Source organism: Pteropus vampyrus, unplaced genomic scaffold (assembly GCF_000151845.1).
Source record: "Pteropus vampyrus isolate Shadow unplaced genomic scaffold, Pvam_2.0 Scaffold526, whole genome shotgun sequence".
NCBI classification, from domain to species: Eukaryota; Metazoa; Chordata; class Mammalia; order Chiroptera; family Pteropodidae; genus Pteropus; species Pteropus vampyrus.
In genome coordinates this window covers 92695-109199 of record NW_011889307.1, presented here as the reverse complement: position 1 = coordinate 109199, position 16505 = coordinate 92695, and the positions used below count along the sequence as shown (strand labels likewise).

The following is a 16505-nucleotide window of genomic DNA, read 5'->3' as shown; positions in this document are numbered from 1 at the left end:
TCACTACCCTATATGCTTCTGGTTAAATTCTGAAGAGAGTATGAACCCAGAGTGGGCAGGGGGAGATTGAGGACCAGAGGCTAATGCTCGGAAAACCAAAAGAATTCTTTTGCATTTACCTGAATGTTTGGTATCACATAAATAGAACTTAAGAATAAACATGCTCATTCCTATGTAAGGTTAATGTAATGAAAACTGATTCATAGAATTTCAAATGTACATTAAATGACAGAGAAGTGGGGATTTGCATAATCCTTGAGAGTCAGAGTGGAAGAATATGTCCCAATTTTTTACTTCGTTATGTGATTTTCTGAAGCTATTTTTGAAGTATCTAGTTTTCCCAGACTGTCAGATATATAGTCATTAACATAGTTTAATAACATAGCATTAACATAATTAAATAAATGCTAATTGGTTTGAGTCTTTTCTTAATATAAAATAGACATGGTGGGGATAAGTTACATTTTATATCTTCCCGCACTCTTTGGTTTGTTTGGACTGAAGTTGGGAAAAACAATCACTTTTAGAAACTAAACCCTCTTGTGCCTGATGCTCAACTGGCCTCCAGTTGAGAATGGTACGTGTGAGTGTGTAAGGGTATATATTCTCACTCTAGGATTGGGACCCTTGAACAACACTAATTAGAAAATTAAATAGATATATAATTCTTTAAGAATTATTATCTCCACCCTTTTTTCTTTTTTCAATCTAGGTAGATATGTCCTGATCAGACCATTAAATCTTTCCTATATTAGAAAGCAGAATGAGGTTAATGATGTATTACTTTTGTTTTATTAGTTTTTTTAGCAAAAAATACAAGAAGTTAAAATCAAAATAGAACAATGAAAACTAAACTACGTATTTAATTGTATGACCCTCTATAAACTATTATGCAAGCTTTTTCAAACTGTTCCTAAACAACTTCTTTCTGTATATTCATTTAAGCTGTAGTGAGAACTTTTACTCTCGTTTTTGATAGACAGTTATCACAAATGTGTACGAATGGATCCTTTTCCTTTGCTTTTATTTTTTTATAACCTTGAATCAGACCATGCTTTTTAAATTATGTGTTTGTCATGCTTGGCGGTTCATTCCATGTTTGGCCATTCCTAAGCTTCCGTAATTCTTTTGAGGGCTCCAAAAGGTCATTGTGTGCCTTGACCTCCTGCTAGGTGAACTGTTTTTTTTCTCTCTCCAGATGTTTTCCAGTTCAAACTTTTATAGCCGTAGTCTGTATACAAGTCATATATGAAAAGTGTCAAATATCGTTGTCCAACAGTGAAATTAGGACCCTTTCAAATTGGAGGGAAATGTTAACAAATGTGACTGTGTCCTGCCAGTGTTTCTTCTGGCAAGCTGGCGCTGAGAAGGCTGTTTTTCCTTTAGCCATCTGTGCTTCCATAAACAATCTACAGTGGTTTCTTCTTCTAACTCAAATTCTAGCAGCTGGATTCCCGTCTTTGCTCCTTTTGATGTTGTGACACCAGTAGCAACACACTCATGAATCTTGATGCTTCTTTCTACTTTTAGGGATTATATCACCGAAGATGTTAAATAAGTAGTTCACATGAGTCTCCCACATGGGAATTCTGCAATGCATGGGCTAAAGTAGGCCAACTGAGGTTTGATGAGAAAATAAAATAGAGTTATTTTAAGACCACCATCCCTACATCCCCACTCAACTTTAAATGTCCACATTTATTCTCCATTTGAAAACAAGTAAATTCTCCTAGTTATTTAACATTTTTAAAAAATCGTTGAGAAGTCCGTCTGTTTTACTTTCCCCACTACCCATGGATGTTGCCTATTTCCGGTACCATACACTTCAGCTCCTTGGATTCAGTTCAGAGAAAGTGCTTTCAGAAGTAAACATCTAACTTTATTAGGTATTTGTTGACCTAACCATTCTTAGTAAAAGTTTTTAAATGTACAATTAGTGTGTACGCACACACAAATGTATATGTATGTATGTATCACAATTTTTTTTAAACATATGAAATCTTCATAGAACACAATGACACTTTTTGTTCCTGTTTAAATTCATTTAATGCACAAATATTTTCCTTTTCAATAAAATCAACAGCCATTAAAATTAGGGAATTTTCCAGAATATATTGCATTTGCTTTTTTACAGTTTAAGAGTTAAAAACAAATCTATAATAGTGATTTCTTTACTAACATTTTCTTGGAAAAATTTGTGTTGTTAAAGTCTATATGTTTCTTTACAGAAAAGACAAATGTCAGAAAGTAAGATATATAAACTAAAAGAAATTTTAAAGTATCTTCCAGAGATATTTGTGAGCAGTTGAACTGGCAACCCGAACAGAAGACCAAAAGAGAACACAATGATCTTACAAAGAAAAAAGTGTTAAATGCCTAAATAATATAAAAAATATGCTGATAAGCATTAAACCATTTGAACATTAAATAAATTTTTGCTGTGATACCAAAAACCTAAATTTAAGAAAACATTCAAGTCATTGATCAATATTTTCCCTTTTCTTTGGCAAGCTTTGTCGATTTTGTGGGATAATGATATTGAAAATGAGCTTGACTATTTGTTTTAAGTTCTTTAATGTTCAGGTGCTTTTGCTTTCATATAGAATTATATTACTAAACTCAGGAAAAAATATTTTTCTGAATTCAATTAGAATAAAATAATAAACTCTTTCCCTTAAGGAAGCAAACTATTTTTAAATTCCCGTGAAATATCAATGAATTAATACATTTTTATAAATAATGTCAAGTATCTAACATTTCATTCCAGGAACCAATTTCCACTAACTAAAAGCTCCATAGGGTAAATATCTATCTCATTGTTCATCATGGCCCAAATAAATAATGGGAAAAAGTGAATGAGTATTGGTCAATGTTTGAAATTCATTACACTTAAGTTGTATTGTAGGAGATACAAGGGATAAGATTCTGAAATTCTGGTTCTGCCACTCAGCCGCTTGCATGACCCTGAGTGAGGCCCCTGATGCATGCTGATTTCCTTAGTCAAAAAATGCAACAGTTTGAATATATGGCTTTTTAACCCATTTCCCGTTAGGGAAAAAAAAAAATGCAGCTCGCTGCTAGCATTAATTTTAATTTTACATAAACATGCTTTTTGAGGCTGAAGCAAATTTGACTGGTTTTCAATGTGAAAAGAAAATATAAAAACCGTTCTTGGAGTTATTTCTAAATGGAACTTGTCTCTAATCCTAATGGAACAGAAATGTATACATAAATAGGATTCATCAAATGAATCTTCGGCTAACAACTGTTAGAGAACAATGTTAACATCATGCGTAGAAATGCTATGTTTTCTAGGATTTGATCTTTTCAGTGATTGAGAGTTGCTATATATTGTAAATATATAGCTAAAAACAGAATGCTATAAATAGAACAATGTCATTTGTTTCCAAAGACTATCAATATACTAAAGCGATGCGAAAATAATAATAAAAGCAAGATATTTCGTGGTAAACTTTGGGGGTAAGTTTAGGACTATAATCCTCAAGTTATCTCAGCATAAACGCTGCAGCTGGCAAGGTCTGCCAGCGAGTGTTCTTGGGAAAAACAAGAAATGGATTAAAATCCCTTGCAGCATTATTTCCGTGTAATCCTTATGAGGAGCAACATCATCTCACTTAGGCAATAAACATTTATCGAACACTTTGGTAACACTATGCAAAAATGATTTATACCATCTTCTGTAATTTACAGTCTAAGAGGAAAAGAGGGGAGAAGAGTATTACTGGGAGATAGCAAATAGGGTTGAAAGCCCAAAGGAACCACAAGAAGACTTTATGTGGCAGGAACATACTGGGCGGTGGAAAGAAATGATGTAGAGCAGGAGTCTGCAACCCCCAGGCCGCAGACCAGTACTGGTCTGTGGCCTGTTAGGAATTGGGCCTCACAGCAGGAGGTGAGTGGCAGGTAAGACAGCAAAGCTTCATCTTCCCCACTGCTTGCTCCAACACATTAGCTGATGTCTCGTGTGTAGGTGGGAGGACATAGGAGTGTTTTCATACCCCAGGACTCTGGCATGTAGGTCACACCATATATTTCTTATTTCGGAAGAGGTTTCCTGTTTGGAAATTCAGGGTCTGAGATAGGGACTTTAAAAATCAATTTCTATATTCCTTTATTTTTGGTATCTCTGTAGTAATGGCAGAGAAATCCATCTTTTGACAAACTTTTATCTTTTTTTCCTTTCTAAACTTTTCGAGTATCACTCTATACTTTCCTGGGAGATTTAAATAATTCTGTACAAGCTTTCAAACTCAGTTCTATCACATCCATTAGCATTTCCCACATTCATCTTTTTCAGAGTCCACATTTATCTTCGCACAACAGCTCTCCAACAGGGTCACAGCTGTGACTTGTTTCTTGAACAATCTGAACTCAGTGGGGAGTGAATATGAAATCACTCTGTTTTTCTCCAGTCACTGACGAGAACACATACTCAGATGAATTTCTCTTTCTTGTAACTTGGACAACATCTTGGACAGATTAAAATTGGGGTCACTTTTGATGGTCTGAAGTGAGTTGATTTTAAAATTCTAATCTTTCTGATTGAAACCTTAGCTCCTCCTCTTTCTTAGTAGATTTAAAATGGGGGGAGGGAAGGTTCTGCTCTTTTATTTCTCTGTCACTTGTGAAGAGGGAGGCTGAGACTAGGCTACCTCAGGGATAACTATTTTCCTCTCAGAAAAGGCAGACTGTGACAGACATTAGCATTGCTCACAAGTATTTCTATTCTACTTGGCATTCGAAGGACTTACACTTCCCCGACTTCCTCATTTCCTTTCATAATGACAGATTGAGGAAAAACAGAATGCGGAGAATCCCACATTCTCAAAGCCTCCACCTGAAAAGTGACTTATCTTACTTTGAGTCAGTTTTTATCGGCCAAAGTGAGCAGCTTTAAGCACTACCACAATTTACCTTTCTCGGCCCCAAATAGTTGGCTGCCTCTTACCCAAAATTCCATCCAGACATTGCGCCCAGCCCTAAGTCCAGAATCTCTGAGTGATATTCCATGGTCTCCTTACAGGTCTGGACATGGCTCCTTTTAGTCCAAAGATCTATGGATGTGATAGACAAATTATATATCTCCCACATACCAATTATATAATGGAAGAAGAGAGATAAGACATCCAAAATAAACATTCCCATCAGAAAGAAAGAGCAGGAGACACGAAGCAGCTACAGGTCCCTAGAAATTCTGAAATCTAGTTAGGTCTACTCTGGCAGTGAAGAATGTTCCTTGATTATACCTCAATTCTACTCACTGGGAGAGCTCTCTAGTCTAGTGTTCCCATGGCTCTTGACTCTGTCACTCTAGAAGATTCTTCTTTTTTCTTTTACACTTTGACCTAATCAAAACAGATACTGGAAAATTTGTCTGCCTTTGAGTACTGAGCAGTTTTATCAGTCTGCTTTGGGACTGTTGGAAGTCAGAGACCTAAGATGATTTTAAGTCTTTAACAGTCACTGACCTTGTTCGGTATAGATACGTGGTTTCTTTGGTAGTAGAACTGTTGAAAACATAGCAAGCACTGTATTTATTAGATTCCATACAGTTCTATGTGCCAGTAACCACAAACAGTTTATTTTAAGACGTACTAATTCATTTTTCTGAAGTTCTCTTGTCTCCACCTTGAGTTAAGTAGGAGCCTACCAGGCTTTGTTTGTTTTGTTTTGTTTTGTTTTGTTTTGTTTTGTTTTGTTTTGTTTTGTTTTGTTACTCCCTAAAGCCCTTTCTCCAAGCAGAAGAAATAAACGGGCATTAAACCTTCCATTCTCCCTTGCTCTTCTAGTCTCCTTAACCTATTCAGAGTTTTTAATGAGTTTGAAAGCCACACCCTTGATTTTATCCTTGACAAGTTCTAATTTGTCTTTATCATTCTAAGTCACTCTTAGGTTTTTCTTTTAAAGTTAAGAAAGAAGAATTTGTAGCCTCTTGCACTTTATTTGTGGATTTTAGCTATTCCATTTTATTTGCTTTTGCTTCTGCCTGAAGCTAGCCTATTCTTTTCTGAACTTATCTCTTCTCATAGTACAGTAGTACTCTCCCCTTATCCGTGGTTTTACTTTCTCTGGTTTCAGTTACCTGTGGTCAACCATAGTAACAAAATATTAAATGGAAAATTCAGAAATAAATAATTTATGTTTTAAATTGCCCCGTTCCTAGTAGCATGATGAAATCTTGCACTGTCCTGCTCCATTCTGTCCAGGATGTGGATACTCTTTGTTTAGCTTATCCATGCTGTATGTGATACTAACCCATTAGTTACTTTGTAGCCATCTTGGATATCAGATCAACTGTTGCAGTGTCACAGTGCTTGTGTCCAAGTAACCATTATTTTACTTAATAATGGCCCCAAAGTGCAAGAATGGTGATGCTGCAGTTTGGATATGCCAAAGAGAAGCCATAAAATGCTTATTATGTATTCTCAGAAGGTCAGTAGTGGCCTAATGCTAAGTCACATGCCTACATCATTCACCTCACTTTATCTCATCACTCAAGAGGGCATTTTATGACATTTCATCATCACAAGAAGGGTTAATACAGAATAATAAGATATTTTGAGAGAGACCACATTCGCATAACTTTTATTACAGTATATTGTTCTATTTTATCATTATTGTTGTTAATCTCTTACTATGCTTAATTTATAAATTAAACTTTATCATAAATATATGTATAATAAAAAACATAGTATATGTACAGTTTGGTACTATCTGTGGTTTCAGACATCCACTAAAATGTATCCCCCATGGGTAAGGGGGGATTGCTATACTTTAGCAAAAGAAGCCAACAGTAATTGGCACACAACAATAACATTGTTTCTGATCTCTTTCACTAAAGCTACAGGTTCTTTGTATATATTATCTTCTCTCCAAATTATGTCAGGCAACAGCTTAACCAAAAGTATCATTGGTATATAGCATTAATCATCATCCTGCCAGCTTCCAATAATAGTTTCTTTTCCTTACTGCTCACCACCTGGTTACTAAGCAATGATATGTATTTATGGTTGTATGTTGTATATTATGACTATAGCTCACACTGGATACTGATTTCTATATCAGTGAGAATATGTTAGGTAGTGCTAGCTAGAATATGTGCTAGTAGCAAACATCTCTACAATTTTAGTGACTTAACCCAAGAAAGTTTATTTCTTGCTCCAGCTACATGTCTAACACAGAATAACAGAACTCTGCTCCTTGTGGCGGCTCAGGGACTCAGGTTGAAAGAGGCTCCAGTTGATGGAGGCTCCATGTGACTAGATTTCATTAGCTATATAGCTGGTTACTTGGCTACACCTAAGTTCAAATTGGATGAAGTATGATACTACCAGGTACCTGGAAAGAAAATTGGAATGTTTGTGAATAACCCTAATGAATATTATAAGCATTGTAGTAATATAGTAATTGGTTCTAGCTTTTAATATTTTAATTTCTCTATCTGTGGTGCAGATGTGGAATGCACAAGAATTCTTAGCAATCCTGATAGTTCCCCCAAGCCTGTTTCTTCCATATTCTTTCCAATTCACTTACTAACAACTCCATTTGCTCAGTTTTCTGATGAAAAATCTTAATCATTTTTCATGTTTTTTTTCTTTCGCACACAATATCCAATCTAATAGCCAATCTTATTTGGTTTTGCCTTCGAAACATATCCATAATATTACCACTTCTCTCCATCTTCACTTCTACCATTTAACCCTAAGCTACTATTGTTCACCTCCTAATTCATTGTCCTATTTCTATACCTTAAACTTGCATAATTATTCTCAACACCTTTGTCATTATAATTTTTTAATGCATAAAGCGTATCATATAGTTCCTTTGCTCAAAACCCTCCAAAGGTTTTACATTTTACTGCATGATCTAATCTCCCACATTTTTCTACCTTCTCGCATCCTTTTTTAAAATCTCCCCCAACTCTTGCTCACTCTGTTCCAACCACATTATTTTTTCTTACAGTCTCTCAAACATGCAATCTCTGGCTGTTCATTTTTTTTTTCTCCTGTAGAGCCAATGACTCACTCCCTTACCTCTTTTAGGTGTTTGCTCAAATGCCCCTTTCTCACTTTGCTGACCAATGTATTAAAATCACCACACCTCCAACTCTCTCTCTCTCTTTTTTTTTCTGCTTTGTTTTCCTTTCATAGTAATTATCATTAACATGTTAATTTTTTACTCATTTCTTCTATTGTCTCTATTCACTAGAATAGCAAACCCAGAGGAGCAAAGGGGTTTGTTTTACTCTTTTTCCCTCTCTTTCTCCCTCCCTCATTCCCTTCCTCTCTTCTTCCCTTCTTCCTTCCATCCTTCCTTTCTTCCTCTCTCTCTTTCTCTTTCTTCTTTTTTTCTGTTTTTTTTCTTCTTCTTGTTCCTGTTGTTGCCATTGTTGTTATTTTTTTTCATAATTATCATCATCACTATTATTTTTTTAAAAATATTTTATATTGCTGTGTCTCTAGTGCCTAAAACAGAACAGTTCTCGTCATGTAGTAGGCACTCAAGAAAACTTGTTAAATAAATAAATAAAACAATACTGGTTTATGGAAAAACGAATTGATTCATGAAACCAAACTGAGTGTTCACATGGGAGATTTGCATAAGGTGAAGGTGGCTTTTCATGTCAGTGAAGAAGATATCGTTTTGTCATAACTGGGTAGCCATCTGGAAAAATATAAAATTGAATTTCTTGTGAAGTTGGAGCTCACTCCAAAATAGATTTACAAAATTTAAATTTTGAAAAATTATAAAGACACGAATAAATCATTGGAATGTGGGGAAGTATTTTTGAGTACGATGTAAAATTCAGAAGCTACAAAATAGAAGATTAGTAAATCTAGTTTATTACTTGAATTTATGCAATTCAATTACATGAAATTAAAAAAATGTATATGTCAGCTTCTGTACAGCAAAGAAAACCATCAACAAAATGAAAAAGCCACCTTCAGACTGAGAGATAATATTTGCAAATCATATATCTGCTAAGGGGTTAATATCCAAAATATAGAAAGAAATACAAATCAATAGCAAAACCTCAAATAATTCTATTCAAAATGGAAAGAGAAAATGAAGACATTTTCCAAAGAAGACATACAAATAACCAATAGGTACATTAAAAGGTACTCAACATCACTAATTGGGAAATGCACATCAAAACTACAATGAGGTATCACCTCACATCTGTTAGAGTGGCTGTCATCAAAAAGACAATAGATAATGAATTTTGGCAAGAATGTGGAGAAAAGGGAGCCCTGTACACTGTGGTTGAAATATAAATTTGTGCAGCCACTATGGAAAACAGTACTGAGTTTACTCAAAAAATAAAAAATAGGTCTATGGCTATGCCACCATGAACAAACCCGATCCCGTCTGATGTCGGAAGCTAAGTCAGGTCAGGCCTGGTTAGTACTTGGGTGAGAGACCACCTAGGAAGACCAGGTGCTGTAGGCATAAAAAATAAAAAAAATAAGAGATTATAAACTGACAAGGTCCTTGCAATCTGTGAGATCAACCAAGGGTTGCCTCACCTAAAAACAAACAAACAAACAAACAAATAAATAAAAGATTTATTGTATGATCTGGCAATTCCACTTGTGGCAATATATCCAAAGAAAAGGAAAACGGGATATCAAAGAGATATCAGTCATGATAGCCAAGACCTAAGAACAACCTAAGTGTCAACAGATGAATGGATAAAGTGATATGTGTGTGTGTGTGTGTGTGTGTGTGTATCTCCAATGGAATATTATTCATCCATAAGAAAGAAGGAAATTCTGTCATTTGCAACAACATGGATGGAACTTGAGGGTGTTAAGCTAAATGAAATAAGCCAGACAGAGAAAGACAAAGTGGTAACACTTATATGTGAAATCTTAAAAAAAGAAAAAAGCAAACTCATAGAAATAGAAAGTAGAAAAGTGATTGCTAGGGGCAGGAGGATCGAAGAAATAGGGAGAGGTTGGTCAAAGAGTGCAAATTTCATTTACAAGATGAACAAAATCTGAGGATCTACTGTGAAACATGGCGATGATAGTTGATAACACTGTATTAATCAAAAAATAAAATAAAATCTGATTTCTTCTAAAAAACACAAAAAACAATGCATGAATAATGTTTTTCCTGGAACACTATTATTTATTTATTTATTTTTAATTTTAAAATTTAATTTTCAATTACAGTTGACATACAATGTTATGTTAGTTTCAAGTGTACAACGTAGTGATTGGACATTTATATAACTTACGAAATGATGACTCTGATAAGTCTAGTACCCATCTGACATCTGGAACACTATTTTGAGTTAGTGATTCATGCATTCATTCAGCAAATATCTTTTAAGAATTAGAGCTAGCCTTTGGTTAAGGTCTGGAGACATGTTAGTGAACAAAATAGACAAAAATCTCTGCTATAGAGGAACCAAAACATTTATTGATCATATAGTATGTACCACACATGGTGTTGAGGCTGTGAAGATGTATATAGTTCCTACTTTTAAATTCTTGTTAAAGAAACAGATATGAACACATAATCACAACCAAGAAATGTTGTATGCCATTATAGTTCTAGATTTTGAAAAAAAAAAAAGTGTATGGCAAATGTACCATAAAAAGTCAAAACAAACGACAGAAAAAAAGTATTTCAAATTATAAGAATCAACTGGTTTATTTCCTTGCTATATGAATAGCTCTTACAAATCAATAAAAAAAAGTTCAGAAAAAATAAAATAAAATAAAATACACAAAGAATGTAACTAGAGAGAAAAAGAAATAAAAGTGGCTCTTAAACATATGAAAAGAAAAATCATTATCTCTCTGCTAATACTTTAAAAATGCAAATGAGAACTTCAATGAGATACAATTTTTATAGCCACAATACTAGTAGAAATAATTTATTTTAAACATCTGGTGTTTGACTAATCGGGTAAAGTTGTAATTCTAGAAGAAAAGATAAACACCAGATTAAAAATAAAAATCTATTATACACTATAGAAGCAAATAAAATTCCATCTTGAATTTTTTAAGTATTTTCTGTTAGCAGTATTTTTACCCAAGAAATACGTATGTCCTTTAAAACATTCTGAGATACTCTACATTTGGAGAAACAATGAGCTAATCATTAGGTTGGCTACTTAGTCCATGGAGCGTTGTCCCTGGATTCTTGGTAGTTTTTGTATAAAGATCATTGAGAAGATCTTGTTTTATTCCTTACTGGAAACACATTGAGAGAGGAAAACCTTGTTTAGTTTGTTTTTGTTAGATAAAATTATCATCAGGATCATACCATTGTGGAAACCATGGATATAAGAACATAGAAGCTGCCTCATGCAAGGGAGGGCAGCTTCTCTGCAGAGGGCATGGCTCTACTACTCAATTCTTGTTGCTAACACCTTCTGCAGCAGTGCCTGCCTTCTGGCAGGATTCTGGACATTGATTTATTTTATTATCTGTGGCAGTTAAGCTCTAGAGCACTTGCTCAAAAGGAAAGGTAACACATTAATACAATGCTTCCTCTTGGGGGTCTGGAGGGAAGAAGAAGGACATTTGAAACAACTGAACAGGATGCTTAGCTATTTGGCACAATGCTTTTGGATTCTTTTACATCCTTCACCTACTCCCTGTTCTCTTCCGCTTCTAATTCATCCAGGGTATCCCACTGAGGCCTCTTGCACCATCTTGGTCATATTTTCCCCAGGCATTGGGATTGGAAGGACATTCTCTTAGGTAGGATTGAGTTTTAAGGCTGGACAGTAGGAAGATATGTAGAGAGAACAGGCTGTCGGGGCAGTGAAGCTGTCTCAGAAATCTTGCCTGGAGGCCCAGAACATAAACCTAAACTACTGATAGGAAGGTATAAATCCTTCGTTTCAGTGAAAGGATTGTAGTACACATTCTCCAGCTCACAAGGAGATCAACAGAAAGAAGTTTATCTTGTCTAACCTTGTAAATTTGGTCCAAAAGTGGACAGGTTGAAGGGGACAGAAATGAAGGGAAATCATTAACTACGAAGTCTCTGTTCCTACAGGCAGTCCTTTGCTGGAGAAAAGTATGCATCCACACAGAAATGCTTTCATGGTCTGGCTCCATTTCTTTGGCTTGGATCGGAGGCCAGATTCAAGGGCTTTCTTCAAGGAGTTCTGCTTGTGATTTCAGTTTCCCTGGGCCTCACTTCACTAGAGTTACATTTTTCTGTCTCTGATAATGATGATCCATAAACAGTCTCAGTCTTTCTGTTGCAACCCAGATGTGAGTTATACACTGTGATGCAAAGAGAATTAAAAAAAAAAAAAATTGGTCCAGTATGTTCTTTGCGACATTTAGAATTCCTTTGAGAGGAATTTTCCAACCTAAAGGTCTTTTTTTTCCCTTTCATAAGTACTTTATAAGTCTTGCAAAATGATTAATCATTTTTCTAAATAAAACGTTACTACCCAATGTCTAAATAAGGTATTTGAAATGCAAAGAGGTTTTCCTTTGGCTCGTCTTGAAATAAAACATTTCTAAACATTTTTTTGAGTGAAAGGATATGGACATTTTCAGATTTAAATGTGTTAAAAACTTTGAGGAGGTGGTGATAGGACTTACCCACCTGGTGACCTGGCTGCATGACTGCTCTACATTTGTGTTTTGTTAAATGATTTGTAGGATATTGAGCCTGGGAGGTCTTGACCCTGTTCCAATGCATTCCATTAAGTTTTCATTGCTAATGTAATTATGGAATAGCAAGTGTATATTAAAATGAATCATTAGATTTCTGAAGGCTTAATGGGTTTTTTGAAAGAAAAGGAGAAAAAAAGATTGTGCCTATTAAGAAGGCCTCTGTCTCTCCTTCCTGTCTTCCCTCCCTTCCTTCAGTAGAGTGTTTCCTTAACCACTATATTTCTTTCTTTTTATTTCTTTCTCCTTTCCAAGTTAGGCAATAACAAACTTCCAAACTCTCTCTTCACTATTATGGAACATGCCTAATTGTTTCTTTGTGAAAGAGAAAAAGGCATAAATATTGCTAAATTTTATCACTTAGTAATAACTAGAAGAGAGATGTATAACGTAATGGTTGTTCAGAGATAGTGATGCTTGATTCAAAGGTTAATATTGATTTTGATGGGTGGGAAAAAACTCAAGATGAGACTAAGACATAGAACAGGCACATGGACATTTTTATTATTGCCTTCTGTGTGTTCTTGGGAAATTGAAAGTTTGTATAACTTAACCCAGTGGTTCTCACTTGGGTTTTTCTCCCTAGGAAAATATTTGCAAATGGAGGGAAGATTGCTATTGGTATCCAGCAGGTAGAGGCCAAAAGTGCTGCTTAAACACTCTATAGTACACAGGGTAGCCTTACAACAAAACTTATCTGCCCCAACATCTCAATATGGCTGATTTTGAGAAACCCTGGCTTAATCTATCATTATTTAAAAATGAAAACTCAAAATAAGAAAACAAACATAAAAACTAAGGTTTGCATCATCTTCAGCCATCCTTCTATTGATTTTTATTTTTTAAAGATCTGGTCTGTGGTCAATACTATTAAACTATTCAGAGTCCCACTACATGAAACTTTATGACTCTGTACTTTGGTACTTTTTTTTTTCCTTATTCACGTTTAAAGATATTCGAAACCTTTCTTACATGTCACCCTTTCCTATGACATTGTTTCCTTAGGACTCTGTCTCTTAGGAAAGACAAACTATGTTCTAAACAAACACAATATGTGCTTCTATTATTTACTTTTCACATTCTATTGTTTGTTCACAATGAAGCATCCCCAGACTATGAGTACTCGATGGCAGAAGCTGGATTCTACTCATCTTAAAAAACCCCAGCAGAGTCTGTCCCTTAATATCCTCTAATAAATGCAGTTGAACAAATGCCTTCATGAATGTAAGTCTCAGGGAAGAAGCATCCCTGAGTCAACTTCTCTCTTACCTGTGCTTTATCTTTTACATATTTTTGTGATATGCGAACTTTGTTCGATAGCTCATGATATCACTTTTTAGTTCAAAGCTCTTTCCTGAGCTGCATTATTAATATATACATATAGAGTTATTATCATTTTTCCTGCTATCTCCCAGGTATCTTCAACTTACCTTTATTAAAACCTTCCCTAACTTGCTTCTATTATTCTCCATACATTATTTCCTTCCTTATTTTGCTTCTCTTCCCTAATACCCTATAGTAAGACAGATACAGCAAAATGAGGTTCATCACAGACTCTTCTCATTCTCTTTAGAGCCCCATAAATGGCTAAGCTCTAAATCACTTCCATATCGTTTCCAAATTCCCTTCTTGCTCCCGTGAACTCGAACTCGTCATCCATATTGCTTCCAGAAATTTTTTTAGTGAAAAATATTATTTGTGATTAAATAAATTTTATGATATTATCTTTCCAGCCTCATCTAATCTCACACCTTAGTATGTGCTCCCAGTATACCAAACACTTTGTGGTTTTTAATGTACTATGCTTCATTGAATACCTTCATTTGTGTTGATTCTCTTGCCTAAAAGCACCTACTCTTATTTCCCACCCCCTTTTGTCACCCAGCCATTGTCTTCCACCAAGCATCTCTCTCCTAAAATTATTCACTTTTATTTTTAGACTGGATTTGTGTCTCTTTTCTGGGTTCCCCCTTCTCTCATAGTATTGTCAGTACATATCTTATTAAAATTGTGAGCCATTCAAGGAGAATGCATAACATTTCTTTCTATCTTTCTATTGTCTGTTATAGAGCCTGATGAACAAAAACTAGTAAGCACAGAGCTTTTTGTGTAAGAAGTATTCAGCAAATACATATTCAGTTAACCTGAATCTCAGATGAAAAGCCCATGGGGAATATTTGGAAGTGGAGTGGTCATAAAATATATAGCTTATCTTTCAGGTATCAATGTTGTTTAGAGGGACAAAAACAAATCGTCTCCCCAAAATCTTAAGCTCTAGTCTCTTGTTTTGTCTATCTTGTTGAATTTTGCTAGTATCTGTTCCTATGGATATGATTTAACTATTCAAACTTGTAAAAATACCATTCAGTTACTGCATTGAGGGGAATTTAGTTTTGGCCTTCAGAAAGCTCTCCTAACTCTTTCCAACCACTAGGTTATCATTTATTCAGAGTACTGTGTTGGAGAGTGGTTGGAGAGTGAATGTGGAAGTGATGGTGGTCTATGACGATATTGTAGGAAGCACATAAATGACAGGAGCAATATCCAAGTGTACATGAGGGAAAGGATAACTGGGTGTTAGGTGAGGTCCAACGATGAGATAATTCAATTCTAGTTTCCAGGTTTCAGCTACTGTAAGAATTTTAAAGATTTAAAAATAGATATAATATGTTCCCTGTCACATTCCCAGACATGGAAGGGCTCCTCTGTCACATTCTCAGACTCTGTGGGTACTACAAGACGTATAAAATAAAGAAGGGATGTTTAAATTTAAGTCTGGACAAAATTGAGGCATGAACTAATATTTCACATTCCAAAAAGAAAAAAAGAAAAACCTCAAAACAAAATCACATCACTCTATTTTCTTGCAGACATAGCTGAAGTTAATATTAAAAGTGTCACATCAGTTTTATTTTATTTTATTTTTTCTTTTTCTGACAAGTGAAATAGTGGGGAGAAGGAAATGAAGTTTAGGAAAGTGAACACTTGACTTACAGTTTGTATGTTATAGAAAAATATAAAGTATAGAAGCTTTTCTGGAATAAATTCTGAAAACTGGATTGGATTGTTATATGTGGGTATATTATCAAAATGAAAATCAAGTAGTGTTCACCATCTGAAAAGCAGTGTTAAGCATGAGATTAATAGTTTTCTCTATTAAATTTCAAAAAAAAAAGAAAGGTAAATGTAATTTGGTTTGTTATTCATACTCTGCTGAATTATATGTTAGATTCGAGCCACACAAATTCTTTGGACTTATTTGAAAAAAAAAAAAAACAACTGAAGATCTTTTATATGTTCTTTTGTTGATACAGTTTAAATTCAAACATTCTGCTGCTTTTTCTATAATTTAACTTTGTTGCTAAACAGAATGAATAGTATCACCTGAGATATAACTTATTTATCTGGAAAACTATGCATGTTATTAATAATTTTGATTTAAAAAAATGTTAAGACAAAGTTTTATAGAAAAACTGAAGGGAATTCCCTTTTGTTGGTTTGTGAAGACGTGTGGAAGTTAAGCACAAAGCTTCTGTTATCTTCTATTGTGAAAGGGCTACTTTGGCTTTCTTTAAATTAGTTCGTATGTATGTATGTACGTATATAAGTATGTATGGATGTATGTATATCTAGGAATAAGACAGGAGTATACAGAGTATACAGTGTGTAAGAGAATAGAGAGAAGAGAGTGATTCATTCTGCTCTGAGTAGTTGTGAATATTTTGTAGAAAAAATAATATTTAAATTGGTTCTTGATGGGTGCCTAGGAGTTTTTGGCAGCTTACTAAGTGTTTGTATGTGCTGTGGCTATGTGACCAGACAGAAACAGGG

General features: G+C 34.7%; 1 pseudogene; it reads left to right on the top strand.

Annotated features, from left to right (window-relative positions):
* The first annotated feature begins 9352 nt into the window (after positions 1-9352).
* On the top strand, positions 9353-9471 carry LOC111733114 (annotated as a pseudogene).
* Positions 9472-16505: the final 7034 nt, after the last annotated feature.